Genomic DNA, 13152 nt, shown 5'->3' on the forward strand with positions numbered 1-13152 from the left:
AAATAATTATTTAAAAATGTTTTATTTATTTATTTATTTGAGAGAAATTGTATGTGTGAGCAGGGGAAGTAGTAGAGGGACAAGGAGAAGCAGACTCTCCATGGAGCAGGAAGCCTGACTGAGGGCTTGATCCCAGGCCCCCAGGATCATGACTAGGAGGCTGCTTAACTGCCTGAGCCACCTAGGTGTCCTGAGAAGTATTTTCTAGAAGGACAGCAGGGGGAATGGCTTTCTCAGTAGAAACAACAACATAAACAAAAACACAGAGATATTTAAGTATACATCCTTGTTGGGAAACAGTATGTTAAAGTATTTGAGGGGCAAATTGTGAAGGATAAGTTTTTGAAAATGGTTTATGGGTTTAGGTTATGAGAACTCAGAGACTTCTGTTAATACCATCCCATAAACATCTGAGAATTTTTTCAGTTGAGATTAATTTTTGATGGTAATCAATCAATAATACAGTATGGAACATTTACTCTGGTCAAGGCCCCTGAAGGATAGGAGAATAAAATACATTATCTTCACATTAGATTCTCTGCTGAGAAACAAAAAGGCTACTGACACAACAAACCCCAAAACACCCATTCATTTGTTCATATATTCATCCAGTCATTTATAAATCCTAGTGAATCCCTATGATGTTCTAGGGTTCTAGAATAATGAATAAATGAAATAATGCCCTTGTCTTTGGAACTCAGAGACAATGAAATAAATGGTTATACTGCCCAGTGTTACAGATTATGGCAAAGGTACGTACAAGGTTTAGAGATCTAGTGGGAAGTGAATTTAAAGACCTAGTGGGAAGTTGGTCAAGGAGGGCTACCTACAGGAACCAGCAGCAGTGTGACCCCTTAGAGTATAACTATATCAAGCTAAGGAGGGCATGAGTGTTGTGCATGGTCTAGAGGGAGCAGAGAAGACAATTTTCGGAAGGATTTTCAGAGCAGGAAGTGAGGAGATCCTGTGACTGGAAGGAAACATTTATAGGTGGAGGTGGGCATGTCAGGAAATGGCTGGGGCAGGACTAAAACTGAGTAGGCTGAGTAGGGCTTTACACCCAGGATCTGGCTTCAGATGAGGGGCTGTCCATGGTACTGAGGAGCACAGAGGAGGTAGCCTCTCAGTACTGAGACTTTGCAAAACTTCAGAGACAAGAAACTTTTCATAGAAATAGAAAACCTTTTAAAAGGTCTTCTATTTTATTCTGAAGCCTAACTAAAGAAGGTTTCCAGTTCAGAGAAAGAGAGGGAAAAAGGGAAAATTTAGTTTTCACTAAATATTTTTCCCATCCCATCACTCATTTCAGAGCATGGTTCCTTTAGTCTCTGGGAAATGCTCAGATAAAATGAGAAAGAGCTGATGGGAAGATTGAACTCCATCCTCCACCCCTCTCATCCATGCCCCATGAAGGTAAGGCTTTATTTTCCTTTGGTGAAAGCCCCTGGGAGTGGGCTTGTCTACTCTGGGGACTGACTAGATGTCTGAGGCTGTGCAAATGGGAAAGCTCCAGACCCCAATAATGCCCAGAGGCATTATTCACCCAACCTCCCAGAGGGCTTGTCCAAAGCTATCCCAAGGTAGTTCTTAGAGACTTAGTTTAATAATTCACTAATTTTATTGTGTTCCTACTGAAATGCTTCTCAATCAGGACTCCAAAAATCAGTGGCAGAGTGGTATTACTGTTAAGAGAATGAAGTCCAACAGGAGTTCTGATCCTTAATCTTGTCTCTCTCAAACATGTAAAGGAACCATTACTGGAAGGGATTATAGCAGAGTTGTTCAATGCCATGCAAGTCAGACTGCCCAGGTGTAAAGGACTTAGCCATTTGCTGGGCTAATTAATTAAGCTCTTAGGCCCTTGGTGTCTGTATTAGTCTCCTGTGATCGTTACAGCAAATTACCATGTATTTGGTAGCTTAAAACAACTGAAATCTATTCTCTCACAGTTCTGGAGGCCATAAATTTGAAACCAACGTCCCTAGGTCAAATCAAGGTATCAGCAGGGTCATGTTCCCCCTGGGATGCTTTTGGGAGAGTGCCTATCTCTTGCTTCTTCTGATGGCTGCTGGTATTCCTTAGTGATGGTGACTGTCTAATATTCAAGGCCAGAATCTTCAAATCTCTCTGAGTTCCATCTTCACATAGCCTTCTCCTCAGGGTGTAGTTAAAATGTTTCTCTGCCTCCCTCTTACAAGAGTATATGTGGCTGCATTTAGGGCCCACCTGGATAATGCAGGATACCCTCTCAAGATCATTTATTTAATCATATCTGAGAAAACCTGTTTTTTTTTTGTTTTTTTTTACATATGGAGTATCTTCAGGGTATTTGTTGGGTGGCTACTTTTTCAGCTTACCACATTGTTATTAAATATAACACAGATCTAATGAAAGCATCTACTTTATTGGGTATTTGTGAGGATTAAAGATGGAACTCTTACCTCCAACTTTCTCTTTCTCTCTCTTACACACAAACACACACACACACACACACATCAGTATCTGCCGTATGTATGGTACATGGTCAGTAAATATTAATAATGATTGCTTTTCTGTTAAAAAATACCAAAAAAAAAAAAAAAAACCACCCAAACTGAAAAAACCCTTTTATTTCTTTTCTCTGCCAAAATTTCTAGGGGCCTTTCTTCCCCCTCTCATCCTATCTTCATTACCTTGTTTTTCTTTTTTTTTAATTCCTTCTTTTTTTCAGTACTTAAGCATTATTTTGATGGCATCATCCATTTCCTTTTGTTAAAAAAATATTTATTTATCTATCTATTGATTTATTTGACAGAGAGAGTGAGAGAGCACACAAGCAGAGGGAGCAGCAGAGGGAGAGGGAGAAGCAGGCTCCCTGCTTCAGCAGGGACACGGGGCTCAATCCCAGGATGAGGATCACAACCTGAGCCAGAGGCAGATGCTCAGCTGACTGAGCCATCCAGGGGCCCCAACATTATCCATTTCTGATGACAACTTTTCTTTTCCCAGGATGAGCTTTCTTCTAGGAATTGACTTCTTTGTCCTTAGTGAATAGGGGGTGAGATTAGAAGTTAGAAGAGAGAGAGTTCGGAACAAATAAGGAGAGAGAAAGGGGAGATCATAAATCTATACACATTAATATTTTCTCTTCCTTTAAGAACTTTTCCTCTCCTAACCTCACTCATATCCCAGAGTATCACCCATGTAACCATGGAAGGGTATATCTATACACCCACATAGGGAAGTTAGAAGGAATCTTGGACTCCTCCCCTTCTCCATGCCTCTTCTGACTCCATTGCTACTCCCCACTTTTCACCAGCTGAAACCCAGTAGAAACATCTCTTGATTGGGCCTCGGTTCTCTAGTCCCAGTGTCAAACTCCTAGTTAGGTCACCACTACTCTTAGGTCACCACTACTCACCACTACACTCTTAGGTCACCACTACTCACGCTGATGATTAAAACAGCCTCCTAATTGGTTTTCAGCCTCTTAATTTGCCCCATCCTTTATACTTTCCAAAAGCTCATTTTTGTTTGTTGGCTTGTTTGTTTTCCTCTTCAGAGGAAAAATGAGAGAATGGTCTTTGGACTCAGATAGGTGAAGATTCAAGCTTTTACTCTGTTGCTCAAGATATGCAATTTTTCTTAGGCTTGAGGATAGCCTAAAAGAGCTATTGTAAAAATTGTCTAGTGAATACAAAGCATGATGCCCAGCATCTAGCAGGTGGCAGATAACTAGTTCCTTTTTCTGCGTTTTATAAGATAAATAAAAACTTCTCATATCATGTTCCTATATACACATCTATCAAGGACCTTGTTTTATCGATTTTTCCTTTTATATGTTGCATCCTCAATAAGTATTCCTTTTGATTAGATCATTCCAATCAGCGTACATAATCACTTGACTTCACTTCTGGGAGTCCTCACCAATTTCTATGTATTTCTCTGCTTCAAATATTGAAATAATTGTCTCTTTTCAATTTCTCTCCTCTTTTCCCTCAAAAGCAATTTAAAAAAGTCTTTCTCTCCACCACTCTGTGGTAACTGCTCACTTCAAGGTCACCACTGAACCCCCAAATTATTGAATCCAGTGGTCAATTCTCAAACTACATCATACTTGATTTACCAGTAGCATTTGACACAGGTGATTCACTTCTCTTTGATATACTTTCTTTACAATCCCCAGGACTCTAAAACTTTATGATGTTTTTCCTACTTTACTGATGATTTTTTTTCTCAGTTTACATTATTGGTACTTTGTTGTTATGACCTCTTTATCTGAGGTTGCCCCAAGCTCAGCATTTGTCTTTTCCCTCTTTCCTTACAAGTTTATTCCCTTGTTGATCATGCAATAGCCAATTTTAAATACCATCTATGTGCTGAAGGATCAAGACCTCTCTCCCAACCTTCAGGTTTAATATTCAACTGTTTCACATCTCTATTTGGAAGTCTAACAGACCACTCAAATTCAATATGCCAATTACCTTCTCACTCCATCCACTGTCACAGCCTGATCTTTTCAGCCACCTTCCCATCTCATTTGATGACAAATCCTTCCTTCCATTTGCTAAGTCCAAAAATATCTTCAACTTGATCCTCTAGGGTACCATATTTGGTTTTAGCAAAGATGGTTGTGTTCTCACAGTACACTGTATAGACTGTCAATGTGATATTTATCATATTTTTTTCTAATTTATGTTTTTATCTGTGTCTTCTTTCCTTTCTTGTTTAGTTGTACCATCAACTCCCCAATTATCAAGCTAGGGATCTATTTGTTGTGTCTTCTAAGTATTCAGCACAATGCTCAATGTACTATGGTCCATGATTCAAAAAAGTCAATTTAAAATATGTTAAAGGTGATAAATAAATATATGAAAATGCAAGGAAGTAAAAACTAGGTGGAAAATATATAAATATTTAGTTGCTTTTTTTTAGTTGCTTTTTAATTTTATGATTGAACACAGTGATTTTTTTTAACCAATGTCTGATGAAACAGAACAGAAAGGTTGAATAGATCAATTAAAAATCTACTCAATAAAATAGCTTTAGGGCAAACACAGAATGGATGCTGCAGGTTGTATGCACTGGAAGGACCTGAGCTCTAAATCTGGAAGACTTGGACTTGAGTGAGGCTCAGACTCATCATTCACTAGTTGAAGACTTTGGGCAAGCTATTTCATCTCCTTGAGCTGAAGCTTCCTCATCTGTGAAATGAGCATCATAAATACTCACCTCAAAGAGTTGTTTTGAACATTAAGTGAGGGAAAGCCTGGTTCATCATCAGTACTGAATAAATGGTAGCTATCATTGTTAGCCTCAAGTAATTGTCTCAGTAGCAAGAAATGACTGTCAATTGAGAATTTCCATCTTCTAAATGTTCTGTTTTTTTCTCCCTTTTTTCAAAATTCTTATTTACATGTGTGTGCACGTACATGCATGTGTGCATTTGTGTGTGTGTGTGTGTGTGTGTGTGTTTTGTGTTTGTGTGTCTATGGCTATGGGTTAGAGGAAAGAGAGAGGAATGAAAGTGACTGAAAGGCCTCACCATCTAGCTATGGAACCATATGTAGCCACAAAGACTCAGGTTGTTTCTTCAACCTATCCTCCCAACACCTTGCCTGATATCATCCACTGTTAAGTCAACTACTCTCCACTTTGCTCTTTGCCACTATTGCTAGAGAAAGCCACATGGAGAAAGCCATGCCAAGGGTATACTCTCTAACCTCAGCTGTGAGCTCTCACCACATCTCCTTGCCTTATTTATTGTGATCCATTTGCTATGGCATGACTCCACTTGGAAAATCAGCAATATTTAAAGTCCTGAGGAGCCCCAGTAGTTCTCATTTCTTTATCTTCAAAGACAACTTTGTAGGAAGCCATTTCATTTATGGACAAAATATGTTACAAATATTAAATTTCTATGTGAACACAGAGAGTTCCAACAAGAAAATCTTAAACCTTGTAAATGATTAACTGCCCCATTTACATATGGAGAACTCTCCATCCTAATTCTGATGTGTTCATTGCTTCCAGAATCCTAGTCCTGATATTCTGCCAAAGCCTTCAGCCTGGCAGCAACTCAAAAGGGCCCATCAAGTGCATTTGGGGTGAATACCCAGTAGTGCAATTGCTGGATCATAGGGTAGCTCTGTTTTTAACTCTTTGAAGAACCTCCACACAGTTTTCCAGAGTGGCTGTACAGTTCACATTCCCACCAACAGTGCAAGAGGGTTCCCCTTTCTCCAAATCCTCTCTAACACTTGTTGTTTCCTGTCTTGTTAATTTTCCCCATTCTCACTGGTGTGAGGTGGTGTCTTATTGAACTTGGCCAAAGCAACTACTTGCAAAATACATCTATGAAGGTAAGGGAAACAAAAGCAAAAATGAACTATTGGGACTTAATCAAGATAAAAATCTTCTGCACAGCAAAAGAAACGGTCAACAAAACTAAAAGACAACCTACAGAATGGTAGAAGATATTTGTAAATGACATATCAGATAAAGGGCTAGAATCCAAGATCTATAAAGAACTTATTAAACCCAACACCCAAGAAATAAACAATCCAATCATGCAATGGGCAAAAGACAAGAACAGAAATTTCACCAAGGAAGACATACACATGGCCAACAAGCACATGAGAAAATGCTCCTCATCACTTGCCATCAGGGAAGCACAATTATTTACTAACCTGACCCTCACTTTGTTTCTGTTTAATAGGACATGGATATTTCAATCATGGGGTTGTTGTCATGGACAAATGGAGACCCAGTTAATACTTTCACCCTTCCCTTTTGGGTTCCTATTTTAGCTCGCTCGCTCTCTCTCCTACCTTTATATCCCAACAGTCTACTTTATTCACAGTAAGTGCTTGATGAATGTGGTGATCTGGGTTAATGAGGAGCCAGTAGAGGATAAAGCCAGCTCCTGCAGCCTGATATCATATTCTATGTACCCTCTGATATCTCTTGTCCTGGAATACCCTTGTGCACTACTTCACATTCTCTCAACCCCACCTTTTATGCAGCCATTTCTATAGTAACCAGTTACATGGAAGTTGAATTGACCAGGTGAAGCCTGACAGCATCTCACCTAAGCCTGCACTGAATACCTCTTACTTCCTGCCCTAACGATTCTCTGACACTGAAGATTGGTATGCACTGTCCACATAACCTGAAAGTGTAGGAGACATAATGACTATGGGGCTATCCTTGACCTGGGGAATAAATGTCCTACCCATATATCCCTTGTTTAGAAATATTTCATAAAACTTTAGAAAGTCATTCAGGATTGATGACCAGTTGGATTTCCCTTGTTTTGTGACCCGAACCGCCACTCCTCCTTTCTGAGATCACATTTCTAAATAAACTATCTGTAGACAAGCCTTTGCCTCAGTCTTTACTTACAGGAAACTCAAGCTAAAGCCTTTCAACCCACTAAAGCACATTGTAGTTCCTTGAACATAGTACAGTAAATAGTCGATGCAATTGTTTACTTCACGCATTCACTTCATTGCAGTGAGAACAAATAAAAGATTCACTAAAGTTTCCCCTCTCAGACTGACCTCTTGAACATTTTTTTTATTCCTCTTGAGTCTTTTCACCATTCACATTTCCTTATGTTTTGAATAAGTAATGCTGCAACCCTTGGATATAGCTGTTGATTGAATGGCGGACATCTGACCCAGAGGGAATCCATTCCTCAGTAGGGTGAGCTAATCAAATTTCCTCCCCAGAATTTGTTATCAGTATGTGGTGACACTAATCTCATTTGGTTGGATTATTAACTGGGAGATACTAAAACATCAAGAAGAAGATATAATAAGAGTGTAGAGAAAACCAGACTGTAGATAAAAAAGATTCAAATATATGAGATGAGAGGACGCAATAAACACAGGAATTGAAAAGGGAAAGCTGGGCAGGCCTGGTGGCCCAGCAGTTTAGTGCTGTCTTCAGCCCAGGATGTGATCCTGGAGACCCGGGATCGAGTCCCACATCGGGCTCCCTGCATGGAGCCTGCTTCTCCCTCTGCCTCTCTCTCTGTGTCTCTCATGAATGGATAGATAAAATCTTTTAAAAAAAAGAGAGAGAGAGAAAAGGTAAAGCTTTCCTATTTCTGTTTCTAGTCCTTATAGAAGAGCAATTGTACTCCCTGCCCTTTGGTTTTTAGTTATACTCTTGTCCTTATAACAATTAATTACTGAGTTTAAATCACTTCAGTGGCTTTCTTTCCTATGGACTTGGATCCTCTTTAGAACATTCAAGGTGATGACTAGTCCTTTTATCCATAGGATAGCAAGACCCTTAAAGGCCAGAGTTGTGTTCTGCTTATACGTGTATCCCCAGTGTCTCACTTACAGCGCTACATGGTAGATTTACATGTTTGATAAATAACTGACTAAAAGAATAAGCCCTTCCTTTATTTCTTTTATTCTCCCTTATCTTCCTAGTCAACCTGAACACCAGCATACAGTCCACCCCTGCACCCTTCTACCACTCTGAGGTTTTCTTTTTTTTTTTTTTTTTAGTTTTTTTTTTTTTATAGAAGTAATGTCTATTGGTGTTCAATTTACTAACATACAGAATAACACCCAGTGCCCGTCACCCATTCACTCCCACCCCCCGCCCTCCTCCCCTTCTACCACCCCTAGTTCGTTTCCCAGAGTTAGCAGTCTTTACGTTCTGTCTCCCTTTCTGATATTTCCCACACTTCCAACTTTAACTTCCTTAGTTCTCATCTTCCTAACACCCTGACCCAGTTGGTCCACTTTCAAGTCTATTGGTTTTTCTGTGCTCCATGCCAGCCCCTGCTGCTTAAGGAAATCACACATGTATGATAGTCAAATCAATGACAAGTTAATTCCATTTAACCTCAGTTTAAATCTGCCCACAGCTTAGCATCCCTAGGTTTATCTTTAAAGGGATCTGATATATTACCAAAGCAACAGCTACAAACCTTTTACATTGTCACCCCAATTCTTTACCCACTTACTCACCACTGACTCACTTCCTGCCTCACCAGAAAAATTGGTGAGATGTGCCATAGCTATTATATATCTTTACACAGTTTCTCTTCTATTGTTTCTTCTTCCTTGTTTGCCCAAATTAATAATTTTACTTCTTCACTAGGTCACCATGCCCACCTTTTTTTTAAAGATGTCATTCCATCTCTCTACTTAGTTTTGCTATAAGGATCTTAAAAATGTCTTATTTATATACAGCCTCAGTGTTATTATGATCCAGTTGGTCCTTCTGTAATCTGGGTTCCATTCATATACCTCTACTAAATTGATGGGTTGACAGTGCCCTTACAATTTCCAAAATTGTTCTGTCCTCATCATCCTCCAACACATCTGATTTTGCTGACTACTTACCTTCACTCTTCAGGCTTTTGTAAAACGTATTTCTCTTGGTCTTCCTGCCAACTTGATGGGTATTCTTTGCATGAAAATCATCCTTAAGCTTTAGTTATCTTTGCATTTTCTTGGAGCTATCTTCCTCTGTGGTATTGCTATAAGTATTGGATGGCTCCCCCAAGGACAATAAGGGAATTAGCTTCTCTTGTATATTCTGGTCTTGAATTTCTAATGATTGGAGTTTCCTTGGTTCTTCCCTAAACTGTTATATACTAAACATCTACTTTTACCAAAAAGACTAAATCTATATGACTTGTATGACTGATTCAGAGGGGGAATGCCGGAAAAGAGAGAAAGATGGAGAAAAGCAAAAAATGGGTTTTAGATTTTTAGCCACTGCTTTACTAGTGGTAATGTAGATAGAAAAAGCTTAGAGGCATTGGGTCATTCCTCTATCCATTCCTACTTCCAAGATAATTGGGTAGGAGGGGGATGGTTAATTATTGAGTTCCTACTGCATGCCAGACATTAACATACGTATTTTATTTTTTAAAACTTAAAAAAATTTTTAATTTCAGTATGGTTTACATACAATGTTATATTAGTTTCAGATGTACAATATAGTGATTCAACAATTCCATCTATCACCTAGGACATGTGCACTTTTTAATCCTCATCACCTATTTTACCCATTCTCCTCACCAACTTCCCCCTCTGGCAACTCTCAGTTTGTTCTCCATAGTTAAGAGTCTGTTTCTTGGCTTGTTCCCCCCCCCCCCTTCCTTTGCTCATTTGTTTTGTTTCTTAAGTTCATATGAGTGGAATCATGAAGTATTTGTCTTTCTCTGATTGACTTATTTCACTTAGCATTACACTGTCTGACTCCATCCATGTTCTTGCGAATGACAATATTTCATTCTGTTTTATGGCTGAATAACATTGAATAACATTACATTATATATATATATATATATATATATATATATATATATATATATACCACCTCTTCTTTATCCATTCATCTGTCAATGGACACTTGGGTTGCTTCCAATTTGGTATTGTAAATAATGCTGCTATAAACTTAGGAGTGCATGTATCCCTTTGAATTACAGGTTTTATATATATGAATGTCCAGTAGTGTGATTACTAGATCATAGGATAGTTCTATTTTTAACTTTTGAGGAACCTCCATACTCTTTTCCAGAGGGGTTACACCAGTTTGCATTCCCACCAACAGTGCAAGAGGGTTTGACATAGGCATTTTAAATGGGCTATTTCATTTAATTTTCAAAACAATTTTGTTTTACATACTTTCTATTACTGATTATATTTTACAGGACTACAGTATTTTAAGTGAGATTTTTCAAGATTATATAATGAGTTGTAAGCCCAAGATTTGTCCTGTCTATTCAACTTCAAAAACTATCTTTCTCATCATAGCTCATAATATGGAAATATAAGGAAATACATAAAGCCTTGAAGATTAAAGCAAAATTAATGACTGGCTTTAAATTCACATTTACAGCCAGAGTCAAGGTAGGCTTTTGTTTTGTTTTGTTTTGTTTTAAATTGTGGTGGTCAGTTTAAGTCCTAGTCCTTCTATTTAGGAAATTCTTCTTTCAGATATTACTGAGAAAAAACTCATTTTATTCAGGGTTTCTCTTCAGCTAGAACTCTGGAACACAACTCTTCTTTTGGTACTCTTATTTATACTTTTTAAATATGATTTTATTTTTTATTAATCTCTGCACCCAATGTGAGGCTTTAACTTACAATACCAAGGTCAAGAGTCACAGGCTTTACCAGCTGAGCCAGCCAGACACCCCTATAATCTTTTTTTTTTTTAAACACACAAACACATTCCTACATCAGGGCTTCTCACCATGTTATTGGCATTTGGTGCTAAAATTCTTAATGTGGGTAAGGCTATCTTGTGCATTGTAGCAAGTTTATCAGCTCTCTGGTCTTTTATCACTAACTGATAGCATCTTCACATTGAATGACAACCAAAAATTCTCCAGATATTGTCAAATGCCTTCTTAGGGGTTCCATATCCATATCATCCAATAAAAATGCTTGTGTGGTTCAAGAAGGCTGAGATTTATTAGTCTTGCTCACAACTCTATCCCAGTACCTGGAAAAATACCTTACACATGCACAGCACAAAATGCAATAAATATTTATTGAGTAAATAAGTAAATGAAGAGGAAGAAGCAATTTTTAAATGGAGAAACTATTTTATGCTATATCCTTCATTAAGAAATTTCCTTCAAAACAACTCTGCGAGGTTAATAATAATAAACTTATTTCCTAGATGAGAAAATAGAGGATCAGAAAGGATGACTTCCCCGAATCACACAGCTAGTTAGTGTAAGAATTGTCATTTCAATCTGATTCTGTCTATATTAAATTTTACCCTTTTTCCCAGGATACCAAATTGTGGTATAGAATTATAAGAATGAGAGTTTAAGACTGGACAGATGAATTGCTAATTATCATTCCAACTTTTTGCAGGGAAAATGTCTTTGAAATCATGTGTTGTCCAAAATAGAATTTTTGAGTACTCTTCTCCAAACTTTCCCTACTTCCTACCATGGGCAACCTTATTTCTCAAGTGAAATGTTTAGTGATTTGTCGTGATTTGTTTCTTTTCCTCACTGCACATCAGAAGCATGCAGACTTAAAGCTAAATTGTTGCCCCATGTGTTTTGCCCAATTTGATCCCTCCTTCTTGGACTTCTTCTCATATGGCTATCCTCCTTGTTCATTAACTTCTCATCAACTGCCCTTTTTGCCCCTGCATATGTCACTCACATCAATGTCATGGATGTTTTTGTACTTGGTTTTCCCTGTCTTTGAAATGTTGTTTGAAATGCTTATTTTGTAAATAAAGTTTTATTACAACACAACTATGCCTATTTATTTGCATATTGCCTGTAACTTCATTCATGCTACAATGGCAGAGTTGAGTAGTTGTGACAATGGATGATCAGTGATAAAAAAGGAAAAGGAACATCTTTTATGGAGTGCTTACAACAAATTTTGCAATGCTCCAACAACCTTGGCTTGGATGCAAATCCTGAGCCTATAAAGATAAGCTTATAGATTTAGGGGAAGAAATCAAATAACAACCAATATATTACCCTGGGGAAAATGGAGTGGTGAAATATTAAGGAAATGTCCTTTTACCAGTTTTGATCAGGTAAGATTAGAAGAAGAGATTGACTTTTTCAAAATGATACCCAATACTGTAATTATTCATTTCTGTTTTCTTTCCAGAGAACACTACAAATTGTAAAGTTACATTGCTTCCTGAAAAGAATAAGTTTTTCATCTGCTTGGCCACTCAGTGATGTGAACATGTTCCCAAATTGCTTATGACACATTCGTTGCCCAGATACAAGGGCTTGGTGAGGTTGATCAGCTAGGTCTAGCTGCCACTTTACCCATAGCTGAGAATCACAATCTGAAAACCAGCAATCTTTGACAAAAGTATTATTTCCAAGCACTTCAAGGAAATACGCTCTTTACTTTGTTGTTTGGAAGAAGCCTGGAAAGAAAATGGACAAATGCATCAAGATTTTTCTCTTGACCTAAACTTCAGATATCAGAAAGATTGTAATGAGTTCCCAGGCTAAAAAGTTTCTTTGGTTGGAATGACTTCAGTATAACAGTGGAGTTTCAAGTGTTCATTCTTTTCTCTTAAAAGTGAAAAGTTATGTGATAATAATTCTAATGATGATAATAATAATGTTAAGCAAGGTGAGCTGCATGCTATAATAAAGAATCTGAGGGTAGCTTAGAAATATTGATATTCCCA

The 13152-nt window shown here is 37.9% G+C and overlaps 1 long non-coding RNA gene across 9 annotated transcripts in view; it reads left to right on the forward strand.

Moving 5' to 3' along the window:
* The first annotated feature begins 688 nt into the window (after window positions 1-688).
* LOC112653694 (uncharacterized) overlaps window positions 689-13152 on the forward strand; it is a 92465-nt gene continuing 80001 nt past the window's right edge. For 7 of the 9 annotated variants that reach the window (XR_007409916.1, XR_007409914.1, XR_007409915.1 and 4 more), the window contains exons 1-3: window positions 689-752; window positions 1310-1413; window positions 12612-13094. This is a non-coding gene — a long non-coding RNA (uncharacterized LOC112653694). Of the gene's footprint in view, window positions 753-807; window positions 997-1309; window positions 1414-10669; window positions 10869-12611; window positions 13095-13152 lie in introns of those variants that run through there. The other 2 variants (XR_003132623.3, XR_007409910.1) reach the window with 2 other exon arrangements.

The sequence above is a fragment of the Canis lupus genome, chromosome 3, assembly GCF_003254725.2.
Source record: "Canis lupus dingo isolate Sandy chromosome 3, ASM325472v2, whole genome shotgun sequence".
Taxonomy (NCBI): Eukaryota; Metazoa; Chordata; class Mammalia; order Carnivora; family Canidae; genus Canis; species Canis lupus.